Source organism: Aedes albopictus, chromosome 1 (genome assembly GCF_035046485.1).
Source record: "Aedes albopictus strain Foshan chromosome 1, AalbF5, whole genome shotgun sequence".
Lineage (NCBI taxonomy): Eukaryota > Metazoa > Arthropoda > Insecta > Diptera > Culicidae > Aedes > Aedes albopictus.
In genome coordinates this window covers 326,501,107-326,525,011 of record NC_085136.1, presented here as the reverse complement: position 1 = coordinate 326,525,011, position 23,905 = coordinate 326,501,107, and the positions used below count along the sequence as shown (strand labels likewise).

The 23,905-nt window shown below is 45.3% G+C and overlaps 1 protein-coding gene across 5 annotated transcripts in view; it reads right to left on the bottom strand.

The window, feature by feature from the left end:
• Window positions 1-14,979, bottom strand: part of LOC109406392 (uncharacterized) — a 400,264-nt gene extending 385,285 nt beyond the window's left edge. For 4 of the 5 annotated variants that reach the window (XM_062847298.1, XM_029867662.2, XM_062847299.1 and 1 more), the window contains exon 1: window positions 13,372-14,979. The gene's annotated coding sequence lies outside the window, so the exon portion shown is untranslated. The remainder of the gene's footprint in view (window positions 1-13,371) is intronic. The other variant, XM_062847301.1, reaches the window with a different exon arrangement.
• Between the last annotated feature and the right edge of the window lie 8,926 nt (window positions 14,980-23,905).

Here is a 23,905-nt window from a genome sequence, read left to right as displayed (position 1 = left end):
ATGATCGTTCCATGCTTGTTACCATCAATCGTGTAAAAGCCGAAATGCTTGCACACCAACGCCGTTTCACTGAAATGTTTCTGCATATCAACGAAACGTACGTGGCCGGCGAAGTGATGTCTACCTACCAGCTGGGAGAACGAACGCGTCGTAAAACGATGATAGAACACATTCGAAACGAAAGAGACGAAGTTATCGACGACGCTGATGGGATTCGAGACCATATGGTTGAATACTTTACGAACCTGTATGCGCGAGAGGACGTAGATGATCTGCAAGGCAGTGGTTTCCAATGCGAACGAGCCATCCCAGAGCAGGACCATGCGAATGCATCCGTTATGAGCGAAATCACAACCGTGGAAATTCTTTCTGCTATACGTACTAGCGCATCCCGAAAATCACCTGGCCCCGACGGACTTCCAAAAGAATTCTACTTGCGGACGTTCGATGTCATTCATCGGGAATTGAACCTGGTGCTGAATGAAGCGATCAGTTCCAACCTTCCGACAACGTTTCTCGACGGTGTGATAGTGTTAGTGAAGAAGCGTGGAGCAGGGGACACCGCCCGTGCGTACAGGCCAATTAGCTTGATTAACTATGATTATAAAATTCTCGCGCGGATCCTCAAAACTAGACTCGAAAGTGTCATGCTTGCCCACAACGTATTGACGGACTCGCAAAAATGCTCCAATGGCAGAAGGAACATTTTCCAGGCCACACTTGCCGTGAAAGACCGAATCGCACAGCTAAAATCAAATCGACAATGTGGTAAATTGATTGGATTCGATCTCGATCATGCGTTCGACAGAGTTGATCACGGATTTCTCTTCAACACTATGCGTGATTTGGGTTTCAACAAGGCTTTGGTGGACCTATTGTCCCGCATAGCAGCAGCCTCCTCGTCTCGTCTCCTCATCAATGGGTCTCTCTCAGCGACGTTGCCAATCCAGCGATCGGTGCGACAAGGAGATCCACTATCTATGCACCTCTTCGTAATCTACCTTCACCCTCTCTTGCGGCGCCTGAAACAAGTGTGCGGCAGGGATTTGATTGTAGCGTATGCGGACGACATCAGTGCGATCGTTACCAGCGTAGAACAATTAAATGCGATGCGAAATTTGTTCCGCGGCTTTGGACGCGTATCAGGAGCGGTTCTCAACGAAAATAAAACAACTGCCATCGACGTTGGGATTATCAATGCACCATTGACTGTGCCATGGTTGCGCACGGACAACACCATCAAAATTCTTGGGATTGTCTTCACCAATTCAATTCGAGAAATGGTAACTTTAAACTGGGATACCATCGTGACGAACTTTTCCCGTCAAGTTTGGCTCCACTCGCAACGCGCGCTGACGTTGTACCAGAAAGTGATATTGTTCAACACGTTTCTGTCATCGAAGATGTGGTACATGGCAGCGCACTTGCCGCCACTGGCGGTGCATGTGGCAAAGCTGACATCTACCATGCGAAGGTACCTATTTCGAGGAGCACCAGCGACGATACCGATGCTGCAATTAGCCCGAAGAAAGCAGGACGGCGGGATGAACTTGCATCTCCCGAGCATGAAATGCAACTCGCTGATCATCAACAGGCACTTAACTGAGATCGATTCCCTTCCCTTTTATCAATCCTGTATAAACCAAGTCAATCCCATTCCTGCAAATGTTATCTCAAACCTTCCCTGCCTCAAACTTATCATAAGCCACCTCCCAAACCTGCCCTTCCAAATCCGTGTACACCCCTCCGCTGATCTCATCCATCGTCTCTTCGTAAATCAAACGGATAGACCCAAAGTTGAAAGCGATCATCCTAACTGTAACTGGTCTCGTGTATGGTTGAATATTTCGACGCGTAAGCTGCTATCTACACAAAAATCTGCCCTTTACATGTGGGTTAACCAGAAAGTACCATGCCGACGGCTTTTGTTCCGAATGCGACGAACGGATGGAGAACACTGTTTGCACTGCGCTGCTCCTAGCGAGACTTTGGAACACAAATTTTTCAACTGTAGCAGAGTGCAAGGTGCGTGGAGGCTGTTACAACGACGGCTATTGGAGATGACTGGTCGACGACGTCCTTTTGTTTGCACCGAACTGCTGCGACCTTCTCTTGAATGGACTTCGGCAGCAGATAAAATAATGATATTAAAAACACTTGTGAATTATTTTACATTCATTGAAAGCTCTAATGGTAGAATAGACGTAGACGCTTTAAAATTTCATCTAGATGTCGAAGTTTAACTAATTATGTATATAATTTTAAATAAGCAATCGACCAAATAAAACTTTTATATAAAAAAAAAAAAAAAAGTATCAAGAGATTTTAAGGATGTTCCATGGGGTTTCAGTTGGTTTCTATGAGGTTTGAGGGGCTTTCCCGGGAGTTTCAAAATATATCAGGGCGTTCTGGGGGCTCCAGTGGCGTTCCAGTGAATTTTAAGAGGTTCCAGAAGTTCGAAGAGGTTTCAGGGGGTTTTGTGGATACGCCTAGAGACCCCGCTGAAACATCCCTGAAACCTCATTCAAACCTTCAGAAACCACTTCCAAATCCTCCTGAAAACGCCTTAAAATGCTTTTAAACTCCTCCGAAACATCTATGGCACCACCTTGGGGGCATACTGCACAGCCTCCGGAAACCACTTCCAAATCTCTTTTTACCCTTCTTACACCCATAAGAAGGGTATAAATATCGCTCGAAAAACCGACTTTCGATCCGAGGCCCGGAGGGCCGAGTCTCATATACCAATGAACTCAGCTCGACGAACTGAGCAAATGTCTGTATGTGTGTGTGTGTGTGTATGTGTGTATGTGTGTATGTGTGTATGTGTGTGTGTGTGTATGTGCGTTACAAAAAAAAGTCACGCACGTTTCTCAGCCGTCTGTCAACCGATTTGAGTTCTCTTGGAAGCAAATGAAAGCTACTACATCCTAGTAGAACGCTATTGAATTTTTTTTCGATTGGACCTTTGGTTACCAAGATATCTCTCGAAGAGTACTTATGAGTCATACTTCTAAACTTTTCAAGATTTTTGACCAAGTGTATCAGAATAAATATTTCAACCGTTTGTCAACCGATTTGGGTTCTCTTGGCACCAAATGAAAGCTACAGCATCCAAGTAGATCGCCCAGAAATTATTTCGATTGGACATTTGGTTACAGAGATATCTTTCGAAGAGTACTTAGGATTTATACAACTAAACCTTTTGAGATTTTTGACCAAAAGTATCATAATAAATATCTTAGACGTCTGTCAACCGATTTCGGTTATCCTGACACCAAATGAAAGCTACAACATTCTAGTAGAACCCTATACAATTTCATTAGGATTGGACATTTGGTTACCGAGATATCTTTCAAAGACTACTTGGGAGTAATACAGGTTAACTTTTTTAGAGATTTTTGACCAAGGGTACCATAATAAATATCTCAGCCGTTTGTCAACCGATTTGGGTTCTCTAAGCACCAAATGAAAGCTACAATATCCTTGTATAAGGCCCTGAAATTTTATTTCGATTTGACATTTGATTACTTAGATATCTTACGAAGAGTATTTCAATAAATTCTTTTTTTTTTATTATTATATTCACTTGTTATCTTGCATTTGTTTTTGACCAGTCTATGGGAAATTATTTTTCAATAAATAATGCTGACCTCATACAAAGTGTATACTAGCAGTTTATTGTTTTCAACAAAATTGTAAATAACAAATTACAAATACACAGGAGTTTTATGAAAACTAACAATATGGTAAATGAAAGCTTTGAATTTATATATTGTGGGAAAAATGCAAGAACCAGACAGCCAAAATAACTAGCAAATGCCAAAACTGATTAACTTAGTAGATATATCATTTTTGTCGTTTTTACACCATAACCATGAATACCAAGTACTTCGGAGCAAATTTATTCGATTGATTAAGAGATATTAGACAAAGTGTATCATGCTGATTTTCTTATCCATTTGTTAATCGATTCAAGATCTTTTGGCAGTTAACAAAAGATACAATATTCCAGAATATGTAAGCTATTTTTTAAAAATTTCACACAAGATTCTAGAAGGTGTCTGACATTTCTGGTAGTTAAGTCCATGGTCCATGATGCTATTTTGGAAACCAATCCACTAGATGCCAAATCCACAATATTTTCTAGAACTTTTGGTCAATTACACAAAGTAAATATGTTAAATACAAATAATACATAAATAATTTTAATAAGTGTAAGAAGGGTTCTGTTCACCATAGGTGGATTAAATCGGGTTTTTTTTTATTTACTTTGAAATTACTTGCAACTCCTTTGAAACCCCCCAGTAATTCGCTCAAAAGCCCTCTAAAATCTCCATAAGCCCCCTGAAGCGTCTTGAAACGTCTGGTAACTCCTTTGAAAACTGCCTTAAAGTTTATTGAAACACCCCCTTCCTAATCCACAGAAAAACCCTTTAGGAATCCTCCTGAAACTCCAGAAAAGCCATGGTACGCCTTGAAACCACTCTGAAACATCTTTGAACCCCCATGGAACCTCTGAAACTCTTCAGAAACTCCCATGAAATTTAAATATGTAAATCTGACAAATTTGTTACAGAAAAAGCAAAATCTCGAGTTCCGTAGTGAACCGTTCTAAAATTAGCGAGAATCGGTCAACATTAGGGGCTGTCCATAAACCACGTGGTCATTTTTTTTGGGACTTCTCAACCACACACCCCCCCCCCCCGGCTGGGTCATTAGTCAATACAAATTTTTTTATTCGTCCATACAAAATGGTCATCGGCCGAACCCCCCCCTCATGACCACGTGGTTTATGGACAGCCCCTTAGGATAGGCCTAGGTATGGGCAAGCTTGAGGATGCGTTCAACGTTTGGGTTCCAGACCTCGTTTACAAATGTTAGGGATTGTAGCTTGTTGACAGAAGCGAAAATTTTCGCTCCTATAATTTTTTAAATCCGATATTTTTTTTTTTAATTTTTGATAATTCGAGTGTTCACGTTTGGTGTATCTACAGGTTTTCCTACCCTCATGTGTACTGAAGAACTCAGGTATGATCCGGTAAACCCGAACAATTTCAGTGTCCAGTAATCCCCAACGATAAGAAGAAGGAGAATGAAGACCCGTGTGTCGCGTTTGTCGAGAGTTACGACCTGAAGACGATGCGGCTCAATGAGAACAAGTGGTAAAAGCTGATGGTCTACGAAGAGCTCAAGATATTAATGACGGAGTGGATCAAGTGGGCGAACGTCTGACGACTCATCGTGATGCTGAACATTCAACGAAAACTTCTTCCCAGCAACCGAGCGGTATTTCTTCAATTATATACAGGGAATCGTGGAGGATGTCGATTGAATTCGGGAGAACATTTTAGGCCAATCAAGAAAAAGGGATTTAATGATCCATTGGTCTTCCACGACGATGAAGCTCCGTCCGACAAACTTTTTGCTTTTTTTACATTGTGCTTTTTAAATGGGCGCTGGGTACCCGGGTACCCCGTCGGCCACATAAGGGTTAAAATTGGTGAGATTGTTCCTTTTATATCTACAGCTATTTATTCATTTACTACGACGTATTACGAATTTAATTTGTTCAACATAAAACAAATTTAGGGAAGAGGATAATCAGAGCTGCCAGTCGACTCTACTTCTTCATATTAATTGGGGCATCCTCCAATGTGGTGACATGCGTCACATATAATTGTATGATATTAACTTTAGAAAAGCAAGTTGAGTATGATTATAATACTTTGCTTGATCGAATCACATGTGGTGGACAGCCCACTGCTGTCGGGCTTAGTTACCGTGCTACAATGAAGAGTAGATCTTATCATCATCATATCATCAAACCTCGTTTATATTTTTTAATTTTTCATAGATTTTTTTTTTATCTGTATTAGCGAGATTTTTAGCCCTAGGCTAGTTCATCTCGACGGCTGTTCGAGTCCGTATGAAGTTGATCATCAATATTAACTTCTTTTCTCGATCAGCCTAGATAGCTGTGTAGTGTCGGTAGCGATTGTCTCAATTGGCTAAGAATAACACTACGGACCGCCTGTTCCGGTGGTAAGAATCCACCAACAGGTGACCCCTAATTCATGGTGTGATGCGGCTTTATGCTTACCGTGCCTAGGAATGAATGGCTAGGGGGGTCTAATAAAAACCTAACCGCTAACGGAGCCTGTGGAGTACCAGGGCGCCCTCCACAGTATGTAGCCCTTACTGCGCTAACCGGAGCAATGGTGCAGTGGACCTTGTGTTTCTCCGAGACAATCAGCTGCCCTTCTTTAGTCTCACTTGAGGCTAAATAAGGGCGGGATTATGAAGATGTTGTTAATTAGTTTAAATTTTCACCTATATGGTTTCGCATTATGCGATTTACACAGTGTATTCTGTGTATCCTCGCCTTTGGCGTTTTCCAATCGATACCGATTTGGTTTTATTGTTGCTGTTCTTTGTTGTGCTGCTGTTGCGAAGAGTTTAATCTTACCTAGTTTGGGTAGTGGCTACGGTTAGGATAGCTCAGATCAATCTTCAGCATAAAAGAACAGCAACGATCAATCTTTGCAGACTTATGCAAAATGGTACAGCCCAAGTGGCCTTGGTACAAGAACCTTACTTTCGTAAGGGAAATTTCTATCTAGGAAACCTTGTGAACCCGGTGTTTGCCACTTTCAGTAAACATGAAATGGCAAACTCGCGTGTCATGCCTCGAGCCTGTGTGCTTGTCAACAACGCAATAGTTGCTACACTCATCTCTGAACTAACCACCAGAGATGTATGTGCTATCACAATTGATGTATCTGTTGGAAACCTCAACAGGAAATACGTCTATTGTTCTGTGTATTTACCACATGATGAACCATCCCCTACGGATGCTTTCAAACAAGTCATCGCATACTGCACTTCAAAAGGCCTTCCGCTAATTGTTGGCAGTGATGCTAATGCTCACCATATCATCTGGGGCAGCTCAGACATTAACTTGAGAGGCTCCAGTTTGATGGAGTACTTAAGTAGTACAGATCTTGCATTACTTAACATAGGCAACCGCCCAACCTTCATGGTATCTGCTAGAGAGGAAGTGTTAGATATAACGCTTTGCTCTAGCAGAATTAGTCACGAGCTGACCAATTGGCATGTGTCAGATGAAGAATCTTTATCTGACCATCGCTATATCTTTTTTGAACATTTAAATGTTACTTCGCAAACATTGCGTTTCAGGAATCCTCGGTCAACAAACTGGGATCTTTATACTGATTTGGTTGCAGCCAAATTTCATGGATATTCACCATCCATTGACACTCCAAGTGATTTAGATGATGCCGTTGATACTACAACGACCTTCATCATGGAAGCTTTTGAAGAAGCATGCCCTCTACGGTCTGTGAAGATCACAAGAGGAACCCCTTGGTGGAACTCTGATCTGGCGAAACTCAGGAAACAATGTAGAAAGAGTTGGAACAGACGACGTTCGGCTGGTTCGGAGGCTTTCAGGTCGGCTCGCAAGGCCTACAGGAAAGCTCTCCGGTCTGCTGAACGATCCGGCTGGAAAAACCTTTGTACAAATGTTTCCAGCTTGAGTGAAGTCAGTCGGTTAAACAAAATCCTTGCGAAATCTAAGGATTTCCGGGTGAACGAACTTCGTTTGCCAAATGGCGATCTGACTTCCTCTGATGAGGAAGTTCTGGAATGCTTATTCAGCACACACTTCCCTGGATGTGTGGATATTACATCTTCGGATGATCCTGATGTCTTTTCTTGTAGTTATGATTCTTTAGCTTCGGCTCGGAGTATTGTAACTATAGAATCGATTGAGTGGGCTCTTAATAGCTTTGCTCCTTTCAAATCTCCTGGGGCAGATGGGATTTATCCTATTTTGCTTCAGAAGGGATTTGATTATTTCAAACATGTTTTGAAAAAACTACTTGTTTGCAGTTTTGCTACAGGGTATATTCCCAAATCCTGGAGGGATATTACTGTAAAGTTTATTCCGAAAGTGGGTCGTGCGTCGTATGAAGAAGCAAAGAGTTTCAGACCTATCAGTTTGACCTCTTTTCTTCTGAAATGCTTAGAACGCATTGTGGATCATCATATCCGTGATGTTCATCTGGCCAACGTGCCTCTTCATGTGAACCAACATGCCTACCAATCTGGTAAGTCCACTGTGACTCTTTTACACAAGGTTGTTTACGATATCGAGAAAGCATTCGCTCAAAAGCAATCTTGTTTGGGTGTTTTCTTAGATATCGAGGGTGCCTTTGACAACGTGCCTTTCGATGCCATATTGGAAGCCGCACGGAGTCATGGTATATCTCCAATGATTTCCAATTGGATTCACCAAATGCTCAAAAACCGATATCTCTTCTCGACATTGCGTCTAGCAGGGATTAGGAAATTGAGTGTTTGTGGATGCCCCCAAGGGGGAGTCTTATCACCGCTTTTGTGGAATCTCGTAGCAGATACGCTATTGAGGCAACTCAATAATAGCGGTTTTCCTACTTATGGTTTTGCCGACGACTACCTAACATTGTTAGTTGGTATGTGCATCAGCACCCTTTTCGACCTGATGCAAAACGCCCTTCAGGTAGTTGAGGGTTGGTGTCGCCAATATGGCCTTTCGGTTAATCCGAGTAAAACATCTATTGTTCTTTTCACGGAAAGGCGAAACCGTAATGGCGTTCGACCTTTGCGTCTCTTTGATTCTGAAATCGATGTGACTGAACAGGTAAAGTACGTTGGAGTCATTCTTGATTCCAAGCTTTCCTGGACACCTCACATTGAGTTCAGAATCAAGAAAGCTTGTATGGCCTTCGGGCAATGCCGGCGTACTTTTGGTACAACTTGGGGTCTAAAACCCAAGTATATCAAATGGATCTTCACAACTGTGGTTCGGCCAATATTGGCTTATGGATGTCTTGTGTGGTGGCAAAAGGGTGAAGTGAGAACGGTCCAATCAAAATTAGGCCATCTCCAAAGGATGTGCTTAATGGCGATGTCTGGAGCGTTCTCTTCAACTCCTACGGCAGCGCTAGAAGTTCTCTTTGACGTTGCCCCACTACACATTCATCTCAAACAAGAAGCCCTTTCTTGCACTTACCGGTTACGGGTACTCGGTCTACTAGAGGAAACTCCTGTGAACCGCAGTTCAACACACACCTCGTTGTTTCCACTTTTGGTGAATTGGGACAAAATTGTCCTTGCTCCAAGTGATCTTACAATTGCTTGTAATTTTCCATATAGGACATTTTCCACGAAATTCCCTTCCCGGGAAGAGTGGACATCTGGTTATCTGGAAAGAAGTATTTCAGACGGCATCGTATGTTACACTGATGGCTCCCTTCTCGAAGGTCGAGCAGGTGCTGGTGTTTATTCTCGTGAGCTAAGGCTGTATCAGTCTTATTCACTTGGTAGACACTGTACCGTTTTTCAGGCCGAAATCTTTGCTCTTATGTGCGGAGTGCAATCAGCACTTCAGCAGCACGTAATGGGCAAAGTAATATACTTCTGTTCAGATATCCAGGCTGCTATTAAAGCACTTGCTTCGGCCAACTCCAGGTCGAAGATAGTTATCGCTTGTCGAACTCAAATCGAGGAGCTGAATTCAGCAAACGCTGTTCACCTTCTATGGGTACCTGGTCATTCTTCCATCGCTGGAAATGAATTGGCTGATGAGTTAGCTCGCTCTGGAGCATCACATGACTTCATTGGCCCTGAGCCAGCTATTCCGATATCGAAGTGTTGGATTAAGCTTCAGATTCACACCTGGGCTGTCACTCAACACAGACAATATTGGAATAGTTTGGAGTCATGTCGTCAAACCAAATTGTATAGTGCTGAGCCATCTCTACGGGTGGCGAAGTATCTAACTAATCTGTCTAAGCAGAATTGCAGCATGCTGGTCAAAGCATTGACTGGCCACTGCCGACTCAGCTATCACATGGCGAATATTCAGCAAGCTGATTCATTTGCCTGTGATAGCTGTGAATCCGATTATGGAACTTCGTATCATTTGATATGTAACTGTCCAGTTTTCGCGCAACTGCGTTTCCGAGTATTCGGTAAACACTTATTAAGTGAAACTGACTTCAGAAACCTGAATCTTCAGGATATTCTGTTGTTCTTAACCCGCTGTGGTAAAGAGCTATAGGCTCTCTTTCGCTTTATGCGTTATTACAGTGCCCTTTTCAGGGCGCTGTTTGAACCCATTGTGGTACGCTTGTGCGTTAGTACCCTCTTTCAGGGTATTTTTCCTATTTCCCTACCTGTCCCTATCCCCATCCAAATCCTTTTTCCTTCCTTTTCCCTCAGGTAGATGATGAAATAGGCTGTTATTTTGGCGATGGCACAAATGTCCCAAATGGAGGATAACGTGCCTCTGGAGCCGGCCTTCTGATACCTGATACCGTGCTACAATGAAGAGTAGATCTTATCATCATCATATCATCAAACCTCGTTTATATTTTTTAATTTTTCATAGATTTTTTTTTATCTGTATTAGCGAGATTTTTAGCCCTAGGCTAGTTCATCTCGGGACCCACGCTTTACTTCCCTTCCGAAGGAAGAACTCACATTTTGCGAGTTTGTCGGGAGTGGGATTCGATCCCAGGTCCTCGGCGTGATAGTCAAGTGTTCTAACCATCACACCAGGTCCGCTCCATTCATAGAAAATTGAATTTAACCCTCTTTTGGCATTAAGGCCATTTTTGACCCAAATCGTACACTACGTCAGCGAGATAAATATTGATATATGTAATGCTAAATATGTCTACTTTTCGTGCCTAGAGTCTCTATTAGGTCACTTATCTGCAAAATGCAAGTCACATTTCGTTCAGTTTTTTCTAAAATTCAAGAAAAAAATGGAATAAACTAACTTGATTGGAGATATGACTTTGCATCCTGTCAAAGTTGCGGCCAATAATTTAAAAAACAAATAATCTGGATTTGAATGTGTACTTCAATTGTCCTCATCGATGTTTCGATAATGAGCTTCATTAGGGTCCATTTACTTTACTTTCAAATCCATGTTTTAATATTGAATTCCAGGCGAAAGGCGAAGCAGTTAGGGCTGAAAATCTCGCCAATAAAGATAATAATAATAATAATAATAATAATAATAATAATAATAATAATAAATTTTCAGAGTTCTGGTTGAAGAACAGAATGCAATTAGTATACTTTAATTGCCTACAGTATAATGTGACATGCGGCGTTCGACTACCAACGGAGTCAACAGAGAGATGCATGTATGAATTGGTGAGCTCGTTTCATGCTACTATGTTATTGTGAGATTTTAGTAGCAACCCTAAATATTTGCAGATAGTCTGCCTGCTCCTAAGTTTAAGGGGAATTTTCAGAGCATTTTCGGCGGGATGCAGAGGCGTTACTTGAGCGTTACGAGGAGCAGTGAAACAAAATTCAACCATCGCGCAACAATAACGACAATGTCGCAACCTGAATTTGTTGCGACATTCTACCCAATGCGACACACGTTTGTCCCAACTTGAACAGAATAGGACAAAGATCGTGCACCACGAGTTTAGAGATTTTTAAAGCTTGCATTGTGATTTTCGAGCGGTATCTGTATCATTAAAAAGTTTCGATTTTGGGTTGATAATAATTGATTATTCACGAGTTGAAAAGTACGCAACAAATTCAGGCTCCGTTTTGTCTGCAACAAAAATTTTCGAGATCATGTCATTATCTGGTACCAGTTGGGACAAAGAGTAATCGACGCGTCTCCTTTGTTGCTTGTGTTGTGCCTCTTTTGTCTGGCAATACTTTTCACTGACGAGGAGTTTTCGTGGGGTTCGGAGCCACTACGGTGCGTTACATGGGGTCCGAGGGGGTTTAAGGGGGATTTTAAAGGCATTTCAGGACGTTTCAAAGAATTTAATGCGGGATTAAGAGGCGTTATGAAAGCGTTACGGAGGAGTTTTCGGGGGGGGGGGGGGGGGTTTGAAGCACTTCAGGTGCGTTACATGGGGTCCGAGGGGGTTTAAGGGGGATTTTGGAGACATTTCAAGACGTTTCAGAGCATTTTCGGGGGACTCAAAAGCGTTACGGAAGCGTTACGGAGAAGTTCTCAAAGCCTCTCAGGTGCGTTACATGGTGTCCCCCTTAAACATTTTTGAGGCATTTCAGAAAGTTCCAGTGCAGACTCTGAAATACCTTTAAGGTGAAACATCAAGAAATCCCATTGCAAGTTTTCATACAAACTTTAGAGGTACAAATCTGACGACCAAAGCATCGAACCAAGCCGCACTTGTTTTTCCTGGCTTTGCTCACTTGCAAAAGAAGGCAGCTTTTACAAATCGAGAGCATTTGTATACGAATTTACAAGATTAGTGCTCTTGAAAACGTGAGTAGGGGTCCAAGTCGGCCATTGTGGCAGCCTTGTTTGTATTCTCTGAAGTTTCTCCTTAAACGCCCCTCAAACCTCTTGCAACGCCCTTTAAAGGCTCTTGAGATCCCTTGAATTGCCCCTAAAGCCCCTTGGAACGCCCCTGAATCCCACTTAATACTATTGAAATACCCCAGAATTCCCCGTAATCCCATGAAAACACCAAAAAAATCTTGACAGAACACGCTTATAAGGCTTCTCAAATCCCCCGAAACAACCCCTTAAAACGCCCTTGAAGCCCCTTGGAACCCACTTTTAGGGCTCTCTGGGAACTTTCTGGAAACCCGCTTAGTCCCACCTCAACTGCCCAGGAGCAAGACCTGTCCTCGCGATTTATATTATCTAATTAAAGCCCAAACTTAATTTATGCATAATTTTCCCTCTTTTTATGGTTTTTTTTAATATATGCACATTTTTAATTTATGCAGTCCCAGCCATGTGCATAAAAAGAGGTTCCAGTGTATATAGATACGGCTTCAGTAGCATGGTTACTTGAGAATTACAAAAGATCAAGACTGAATAAATTGAAAAGAGTCATAGGTAGACTACAATGTGCACAAGATTCATCTATAGCTTAAATTTCCAAAAAAGATATGTTGTGTTCAACTTTCCCTCAAATCCGATCCTGTTTGAGTGGAACAAAATCCTAGCCAGATATAGTTGCAGAGCGCGTGGGAAAGTTCGCCGACTGAAAACCAACTCCGTAGGCTTGAAATCCAATTTTCAACTTTCGGATCCTTAACCTGCCGTGGCAGTAGCAGAAGCAGCTATTTTTAAACCGCCCCTCGCACTAAAAGGTTCCCACACAGATAACGTCCAGTTTTGCAGGAAAAGCATATGCTTCTCCTCCGGACGGACGGTGGTTTTTCTGTCTGGTTTGGTCCCCCGATCTGCTACATATATGGTGTGCTGTGCACAGAGAAGGAGCAACTTTCGGTAGACGGCTCATCCACACCAATTAATGGTACTTTAATCGATAAAAATATCCTCACCTTCACTCTACACTGCTGCTGCTGTTGACAAGGCCGCCAGTCGGGTCGGGTCTGGGTCTCGCCTTATACCTATAGCAGCCAAGCAGCAAATTACCAACGGGGTTTATCGTTGAATTGTGTCGTCTTCGTCGTTCTTGGTTTTCGCTTTTTTCGGGTATTCCCTCGGGGGGCGAGGAGGGGTTATAATATTTTTGAAAGATGGTCCGGATTGAGCCCCACTCCTTGGCGTGCGGGAGGCTGCTCAATGCCTGTCCACGTCCAGTGAAAACTGCACGGAGAGACTACAGTCAGTCTAGCAGCGTGTATACGATGGATAATGGCTTTCGTACGAACTCTCTCGCACCACGCTGTGTAGTATCCTCGCCAAAGTTGTCCTCGCTGCTGCTGGTGGAGGGTGAAGCAGCATTGCTCTTACGCTCTCGGAATGGCCCCAACAACTTCCGCTCGGCTCACCTGGCTGCGACGACGAGTGTCCTTCTTCGTCATACCTGTTTTATTTTTTTCTTCTTTTGGGAACTTTTTCCGGGCCACTGACACTGATTGGAATCAATTTAGCTTTCCACTTAAATTTGATTGGCTGAGCATTGAAATATTAGTTTTTTTTTGTTTCTCTGGCTATTCGATATGTGCTAATCACGGATTCAATTCAAAACAGCCCCGTAAGGCTTCGGCAGCGATTTAATTGATCAATAAAAAATACACACCGCTTTGTTAATGAAACTTGTTGCTTTGTGCTCTTCAGAATATGTACACGACGTTCACGAGCTTCACGCTTCCTTTTTTCACTTTTTTTTACTCTTCTCTCCTTTCCCTCGTAGTAAACTTTCATACGGTTATATCACTATGGAGCTACACGAATTCACTCCTTCTCCGTACCTGATTGCCCCTTTTCTCACTCTTCTCCTCCTCTAAATGCGGACAAAAGAGCCCCAAAAAATTTTCCGCATTATTAACGCGAAAGTTGGATTTTCACATTCATCACTCGACTATCTTTTCACTTTTCTCCTCTTTTTTTCTCCTAATTAAAAATGCTGTACAAAGAGTCGCACACAATTAACTGCGCGAAACGAGCGATGAATATTTCAGAAACTGTGGGAATTTTCAATGCTTTTTCCCCCTGCCCAGCAAAAAAAAAAGGATCTACTCGTTCACCGTCGACACAAATGAAACCGCAGCAGCAGCAGTAGCAGACGCGTAAAAGTTTTTCCTGGATAACTTAAAATTCCGAACTCATCATTACAGACCGACCTATTGCGCGAACCAGAACCGAACACACAACAGAAAGAATATCATCCTTTTTTCCTCATCCAACTTCCAACTGGATGAACAACACGGCGGCGGCGGGGGACCCGGGGTGGGGAAAGTTGAGGGTGCAAAAATCTTGCTGGAGGATGAAACACACTTTTAACACAGAATAATTGTGGATATATGGCGCGCTTGGTGTACGCAAAGAAAAACGCTTTTGAACGTCACGAAAGATATCCAGGCACTGACTGACTGGCTGGCTGACGGACTGAGGCTCTCCTAGAGTGATAGCCTATAGAGCTTGCTAGCAGCAGCAACAGCGTTGATAATCGTTATGTCCTCGTCAGAGGACGCTGTTGCTCCTTAGCGTTGAGAGATGGATCCTGCGAAATGGTAGCTAGTTGAATGCGGCCATAGAATGCAGACTTCGTTATTTTTTTTTGTTTTGAACAATACTGTTTAAGTTCCAGGCCAGATGTTAAGACCGGCGAGCCAAGCGTGCGCAGATTTTTCTTTTTTCTCACTCACTCTCGTAAACAAACACGCGAAAGAAACAGATAATAGAGGGGGCACTTTGCCCCCTCTTTTATCTCGCTCTTTCTTGCGTTCAACAAAATGAACGAGCGAGAAAAAAGAAAAGGCTGCGCACGCAAGCTCAGCCAGCTGTAAAATATAATTGCAATGGAAAGTAAACACGACAGTAATACGAACCGAGACCAAAAAGGACTTGCAATTTGAGGCTCGGTACGTGGAACGGCGATCTCTCGATTTCGCTGGGAGTACCCGTATTGTTGTCAATCTACTGAAGGACGGCGCGGGTTCGGCGAACGTTTGGAAGCATCGACCAAAGATGGAAACAGCTTCCATCCTGGGCGATATGCAGAGGCACTTCTAAACCAGAGGGGATAGTCTGCTCAACAGACACCCGGACAGAAGGTCCAGGTAGTGTGCGGTAGAACCGTCTTCAACCAAAAAAAAGTGAAATCCATATCTACTCTTTCCTCGATTCACTAAACATCATTCTAATGGTCACCAAATCCTACGTCTCTCCGGAACCACTAAAAAGGTATTGCTTCATAGGGGGGCTAGTGCACATCGCACCCTCAAGGTTAGCTGCGTAGCTTGCAGCAACGGACATGAATGACTCGCTTTGGGAAGTCAACCAAAGAAGCATGCAGACGTTTAGTCAGTTTCCCGAATGATCCTTTCCACTCCCTTTGTCCTCGAAAGGCAGGCAGGGTCGATACCACGCCCACCCCCAACTGTTTTGCTGATATCAAGAACTGATGCCTACTTGCAACCAGATCTGATATGCTGATGGCAAGGGTATCACTACCCTTCAGGCCCTATCAGTTGCACCAGAAGGTCGCTGGCAGTAGGGTGCCCACCTGCCCCGACCCGTACCGGGGACCCCTTTCCAACGCTCGGATCCAACTTAGTAGACCGACGCCACGACAGCAACGCTATCAGGACTTCCTCTCCGCGGCCACTTAATCGCTGTAAGGGTCGATCTCGACCGCAGGGCACCGGTATGACCTACGAAGCCGACTTCGAACCCCTGGACCACCTCTTGTACTGCATCTGGACTAGTTATTCTCCGAGTCTACGCGCCACCTCCTCTGTAGCTCCCAACGATATGGGTGATAGCCGTTGAAACGGCATTCCAGCTAACCTCATCCCTACACATCCTCTGGACCAAGTTGTCCGGAGTTGTGTCCTCCCCGCATGTGGCAAGCATGCGGTCACGCATTGTGCGAAAACGCGGGCACACGAACAAAACGTGTTCCGCCGTTTCCTCTAAACCATTGCACACGGGACATTCGGGAGAATTCGCATGCCCGAAACGGTGTAGATACTGTCGGAAGCAACCATGACCTGTAAGGACCTGTGTCAGGTGGAATGTAACTTCCCCATGGCGCCTATTGATCCAACTATCTACCCTCGGTATCAACCTATGGGTCCACCTTCCTTTGGTGGAACTGTCCCACGCGCGCTGTCATTTGACCATAGAGGCCACCCTGGCAGTCCTGCGTATGCCTCTTGTGCAGCGCATTTCGAAGCACTCCATGTCCTCTCTGATAAGAATGCTGATAGGCACCATACCAGTAATGACACAGAGAGCGTCGTGTGACACGGTACGGTACGCGCTCGCAACCCCCAGGCACATAAGCCTGTAAGTACTTTCCAGCTTCCGTCGGTAGCATTCAGTACTTAGCGCGGTGCCCCACGCCGGGCCGCCATACCTAAGTATGGACGTAGCAACACTAGCCAGAAGCTTGCGCTTACTGGCATACACCGCAGAGCTATTGGACATCATCCGGGACAGTGCCGCAATACATAGCTGTGGAGGCTCTTTTACAGGCAAAAGAGCGTGGCTACCGAAGGTAAGCTTATCGTCGATCATCACGCCCAAGTGTTTGACGGAACGCTTTGACAGGATAATGCACTCTCCTGCACTGATCTCCGTCTGCTGCTCCGACTTCATGTTGTTAACAACAGTCACCTCTGTCTTGTAGTGAGCCAGCTCCAGTTTCCTGGACCGCATCCACGCCTCCACAACCTTGATCGAGTGGTTGGTAGTCAACTTTACCTCCTCGATCGTTTCACCGTAGACTTCGAGCGTAATGTCGTCGGCAAATCCGACAATCACCACTCCCACTGGGTACTCTAACCTCAACACCTCGTCGTACATGACATTCCATAACACCGGACCCAGGATGGAACCTTGCGGGACTCCTGAGTTTATGTGAAAGCACTTCCGACCCACCTCCGTGTCGTAGACTAGTACACGATTCTGAAAGTAACTTCCGAGAATCTTGTACAGGTACTCCGGTATCCCCAGATGCAAGAGCGCATCGGCAAAAGCAGCCCAGCTGGCGCTATTAAATGTATTCCTTACATCCAGAGTCACTACCGCGCAGAAGCGAATTCCCCTCCTTTAGGCTCGAGTGCTTTGTCGGCGGTTTTTGTAACCGACAAGATAGCGTCTACGGTGGACCTCCCCTTCCGGAAGCCATACTGGTTGCTCGAAAGACCATTTACACCCTCAGTGAACCGCAACATTCTATTGAGGATGATCTTTTCGAGCACCTTCCCCGCCGTGTCAATCAAGCATATTGGTCTATATGCCGTCGGGTCTCCGGGTGGTTTCCCTGCCTTTGGCAATAGTACCAGGCTCTGCCTCTTCCAAGCTTCTGGGTAAACTCCCTCGTCCAGGCATTTCTGCATAGCAGACCTGAACATCTCGGGAGCCTCTGCAATAGCTACTAAGGCCAGGCTCGGAACTCCATCCGGACCTGGAGCCTTACCTACGCTAAGGGACTTAGCTATCCCCGCAAGTTCCACATCGGTGACCCTCTTCTCATCGCCAGCCCCAGTCCCCGGCTGTCCTACGAAAGGAGGCCAAGGACTAGGATCATGACGCGGAAAAAGTCCTCCAATGATCCCCTCCAACATCTCTGGAGATTGCTCTGTAGGAGCTCGCCTTGACCATAACGATCCTGTAGGCGTCACCCCACGGGTTCGTATTGGCACTCTGACAGAGACCCTCAAAGCAGGCCTTTTTGCTTGCTCTTATCTCGGACTTGAGCGCGGCTTTTGCAGCGGCGAACACCACCCACCGTTCGTTTCGCTCTTCCTCTGATCGTGCTCGCTGCATCCGCCGCCTAGCCCGTAGGCAGGCGCGGCGCAGGTCCGAAATCGCTTCAGTCCACCAGTAAGCTGGTGGCCTCCCATTTGGTCGGCATTCAGTCAGACCGGACCATCTGTTTTTCAATGGTTTTTGGGGAAATGTCCTGCAAGCACGTGGAATTCCAAATCAAACGCGTTATTTTCTGAAAAACTGTTGTTTTTTATGTAATTACCCATCTGCATCAAAGAAACGTCGAAAAGTTCAGAGTTATCGAATTTCTTCGCCTATCTTTATCTGCCCAAAAAATCGCGTAGTCCACTCTGACTTAACGCCGACCATTTCTAGGGTGGACTCGCCTAGGCATGGTCGCATCACACGCACGTGAGAGCACCGCTACCAGCTCGTCGCCGTCTAAACCGAGTAAGTTTCGCTCACGGCGGAGCGCTTCCCTAAATACCTCTTCGTCGAAGTATGATGTCTTCCACCTACGAGGGCTTGGCCTTGGCCTAGCCGCCTCTTCTTCTATCCGCTGTCTGCTGTTGTTGTAGTCGATACTGTAGCGAGCCGCCAGGTGGTCGCTGTGAGTGTAGCCATCATCTACTCTCCAGTTCGAACTACTTGTTAGGCCAGGACTACAAAATGTTACGTCAATAATTGACTCCGCTCCGTTTCGACTAAAGGTACTCTTGGTACCGACATTAGCCAACTCGACATCTAAGATGGCCAGTGTTTCTAGCAGGATCTGACCCCGCTGGTTCGTGAAACGGCTTCCCCATTCCACGGCCCAGGCATTAAAGTCACCCGCTATTACCACCGGCCTACTCCCTGTTAGCACGGTCGTTAAGCGGTCCAGCATTTGCGTGAACCGCTCGATCGGCCACCGCGGAGGCGCATAACAGCTACAGAAGACCACCCCGTTTACTTTGGCGACCACGAAACCCTCGTAGATAGTAGACACCAACTCCTGCACGGGGTGTTTACCCGTCGTCAATATCGCCGCCATTTTCCTGGTCCCATCCGAGACCCAGTTGCCGTTGCCGGCGGGTACTTGGTATGGGTCCGAAATGATGGCGATATCCGTCTCCCACCCAGAAACCGCCTGACAAAGTAGTTGCTGAGCCGCATCACAGTGGTTCAGGTTCAGCTGCGTTACCTGCACTGTGATTTGTTGTTCACTGCGGCTTTCTTGAAGGCCGGGCACCCTGGACCACCCATCGGATGTTTGTTTTTCGAGGATTTCCCGGTACAGATCATGCAGATGGGCGGACTCGTGCAGCTTTGGGCCTTATGACCTTCAGCGCCGCATCGCCTACACAGTTTGCGCCTGTCGGGGCCTTTGCAGTCCCACGACTTGTGTCCTGGTTCCAGACACCTGAAGCAAACCTCTGGTGGCTCGTGGAATGTCAGGTGACATACACACCAGCCCACCTTTATACTCCCTACTTTAACGGACTTTTTAACATCCGCCACAGGTAGCTGAACCAAAGCTATCTGTGTCCCTGCTGGCCCTCTCCGTAGCTTAACGGCTGCGGCGGCCACCTGCACATCGCACTGTTGCCGCAGTGCCGTGACGAGCTCTTCCACTTCGGTGATCTCATCAATGTCCTTGACCTTCAGAGTTGCCTCATATGTCAGAGCCCTCACCTGCACACCCTCACCAAGGACTTCTTCTGCCAGCCTCTTATAGGCGGCGCCCTTGTGTTCCTTCTGGCGCTTCAGCTCCAGGATCATCTCGCCCATACGAGTACGTCTAATACTAAGTACGTCAGCTCCAAGACCCTCAAGCTTGGCGTCGCTTCGCATCGTCTTCAACACGTCCGAGTACTTGGACTGTTCCGTCTTGATGACGATAGCGTCGCCTTTCTCGCGCCTGGCACCTGCCCTCCTACGCCTTGGCTTGGCCTCGCCTTCTTCTTCCTCTTCCGCTTTACCTTCGTCCAAGGGGGGTCCTCCCCTTGGATCGCCCTGCTCTGTGGCTGTTGAGGGCCCACTAGCGGTCGCAACCCCTTGTTTCCATCGTTCCGGGACGGGCCAGCCTTTTCAGGCCCACCCTTCCCAGCTTTCCGGGAACCCTGGCTGGGGTCCGACCTTCCGGCATTATTACCGACTTCCGGGGTAATGATTCGCCTGGCCTTGCGGGCACCACCAGACAGCTCCTCGCCTGACGGCTGCCTCGCCCGCTTCTGCGATTGCTTGCTCCGTTTGTCGCGAGCAGTCGCTTCCACCTTGTTCGGACTTCCTGCGAAGGAGAAGGCCTCCGTTTGGGTAAACTTCGGCACTTTCTCAATTGCAGGATCCGCTGCTTTAGCAGTCAGCAACGGGAGTGCCGCGTGCTCCTGCTTGGCATCGTCGATCGACACCCTAAGTCGAAGCAAGGCCGTTTTCAGGTCCTTGCTTTTGTTCGACTTAGTGGACGCAAAGTCGATGATTTTGCCAAGCTGCTGCTCAGCCACCTCTATCGCGGACCGTTCATTGGATTCTTGGTTGACGGCCCTCAACAACCACGCTTCGTCCATAACCTCCACCGGCTGGCTTGCCGGGAAGTGGACTGGAGCCCCCACGCTTGAGCTGCGTACGCAACTCCCAGCGCCTATCTCCTCCCTTCTCCTTGTTGGAGATCTCTTCAACCCGCTTCTAGTGAAGGGGTTGATCGCACCACTACTTCCACCTGTGTTTTGATTTTGATTTTTATTAGATTTCATGTTTACATCCCACGAGTCGCACGGGAAAGAATGCCCACCACGCCAGAGCCCTGCATTAACGCGGTAAGGAACAGCTTACTGTGGGGGATGCCCAGGTACCCCACAGGCTCCGTTAAAGATCGAGCATCTTTTTCACCCCCTCGATCACTCATTCCTCAGCACGGGTCGCTTGACACCTTGAATTAGTAGTCCTATTCTTAGCCGGCGACTACGCGGCTGACTCGCAAGACGGCATGGTATGGAATGTAGAAATAGGCCGAGCATCATCTATCGGTTCTTCGAGCTTCTTCATATGTTCAAGCTGGAGGTATTCGTCCATGAAACGATGGTACACGTCCTTGTTGGTAGGATCACGTTTGAGACTCCGCCCGGTCGACACTCAGAGATGGCGATCTGTGATTTTCTTGGAGCTTCCTCGGCCAACCATAGGATTGTCAGTTCGAGGAAGGTTGACGATATAGTTCCCTGATGGATTACGAGTGAGAGTTGCTGCGTGCTACTTTTCCATCGGTTCTCTTCTACCGACCGCGCAGGGCCGTTGGAAATGTATTCGATTTCCCAGAACTGTTTAAGGGTGGCTTCTAGGGGTTCATCTTTCGTATTGGCGTAGTTGTATTGGCATGATGAGGTCCGAGCAACGGCCCATCCGAATGGCGTTTCAATCAGCCATGGAAGTCCGTCTCCTAACGGAATCTGTCGATCACTAGGGAGCTCCAAGAAGGCTTCACTTCTGATGAAAAGGTCTATCCTTCCTGGGACGTGGAACTGAGGGTCTGCTAGGGCAACCTTTGGGATATACCACGACGAAATTCCGGCTGTTCGAGCCCGTATGAAGTTGACCATCAATATTAACTTCTTTTCTCGATCAGCTTAGATAGCTGTGTAGTATCAGTAGTGTTTGTCTCAATTGGCTAAGAATAACACTACGGACCGTCTGTTCCGGTGGTAAGAGTCCACTAACAGGTGACCGCTAATTTATGGTGTGATGCGGCTAACGGAGCCTGTGGAGTACCAGGGCACCCTCCACAGTATTTTGCCCTTACTGCGCTAACCGGAGCAGTCGACCTTATATTTTTCAGAGACAATCAGCTACCCATCTTCAGTCTCTAACTTGACTCTAAATAAGGGCGGGATTATGAAGATGTTGTTAATTCGTTTAAATTTTCACTTATATGGTTTCGCATTATGCGATTTACACAGTGCAATCCGTGTATCCTCGTCTTTGGCGTTTTCCACACGATAGGGACTGTTCATAAACCACGTAGACCAAAATTTGGCAATCTCAGACCCCCCCACCCCCTCCCCCCTCGTAGACTTTTGTCCATACAAAAATTTTGAAATTTGTATGGAGCGTAGACTTTGGCCAGACCCCCCCCCCTCCCCCCAAAAAGTCTACGTGGTTTATGAACGGCCCCATACCGATCTGGTTTTATTGCTGCTTTTCTTTGTTGTGCTGTGATTGCAAAGAGTCTAATCTTGCCTTGTTTGGGTAGTGGCTACGGTTAGGATAGCTGAAGATCAAACTTCAGCATAAAAGAACAGTAACGACCAATCTTTGTAGACTTATATAAAATGGTACACCCAAGTGGCCTTAGTCCAGGAACCATGCTTTCGTAAGGGGAACTTCTATACCTGTACTTCAAAAGACCTTCCGCTCATTGATGCCAATGCTCACCATATAATCTGGGGCAGCTCCGATATTAACTTGAGAGGCTACAGTTTGATGGAATACTAAAGTTGTACAGATCTTGGATTACTTAACATAGGCAACCATCTAACCTTCATGGTATGTTGTAGAAGTGTTGGACACAACGCTTTGCTCTAGCAGAATTAGTTACGAGTTGACTAATTTGCATGTGTCAGATGAAGAATCTTTATCTGATCATCGCTACATTTTTTTGGACATTTGAATGTTACTTCGCAAACATTGCGGTAAACCAACTGCGATCTCTTCACTGATTTGGTTGCGGTCAAATTTCCTGGATACTCACCATCCTTTGACACTCAAAGTGATTTATATGATGCCGTTGATACTATAACGTTTTTCATCATGAAAATTTTTGAAGAAGTTGCCCTCTACGGTCTGTTAAGACCACAAGGGGAACCCGTTGGTGGAACTCTGATCTGGCCAAGCTCAGGAAACAATGTAGAAAGAGTTGGATCAGACGACGTTCAGCTGGATCGGAGACTTTCAGGTCAGCTCGCAAGGCCTACCAGAAACCGCTCCGGTCTGCTGAATGATCCGGCTGGAAAAAAACCTTTGAACATACAGGGGATGGCCATAATGTTTGGGACAGGCAACTTTTTTTCTCTCACAAAAAAGTTCAACATGCTATAACTTTTCATAGAGCGCATCGAAAAATCTCAAATTTTGACTGTTTGTCAACCTATTATATGTGCATCATTGGTACAAATTTGGGCTCGATTGATTAATATTTTGCAAAGTTAGAATCGTTCGGGTAAAACACTATTTTTAGAACAACTCATTTTTGAACTGTCATATCTCGGAAACCAGTGAGCCGAATTGAATGATATTTTGAACGTACACTAACAATATGTAAAGGCTTCACAAACTATTAAAACATACTTCCTTTTAAAACGTTGAAAAAAGTTATCATGGATTGACACTTTTTGGATTTTTCTCGAAAAAATGTACTTTTTTTACAACAATGTCAATAAATTTTAGTGTTGATATCCAAAGATTTTCCACTTCTATTATCAAATTATCTCTAATCAGATATATGATAGCCTATTTAGATTGAAGGAAGAACACATTAATTAATGTTTGTGTGGTATTGTAAATTTGATTATTTTCCTCTATATTGGTAAAAATTTCAACCCGGTATAACTTAATTCGCCGTGAAAAAATATTACATTTTATAATGTCGTATTAAGTATCAATATATTGTTGATAAACGTTAAAAAAAATCATTCAATTCGGTTCACTGGTTTCCGA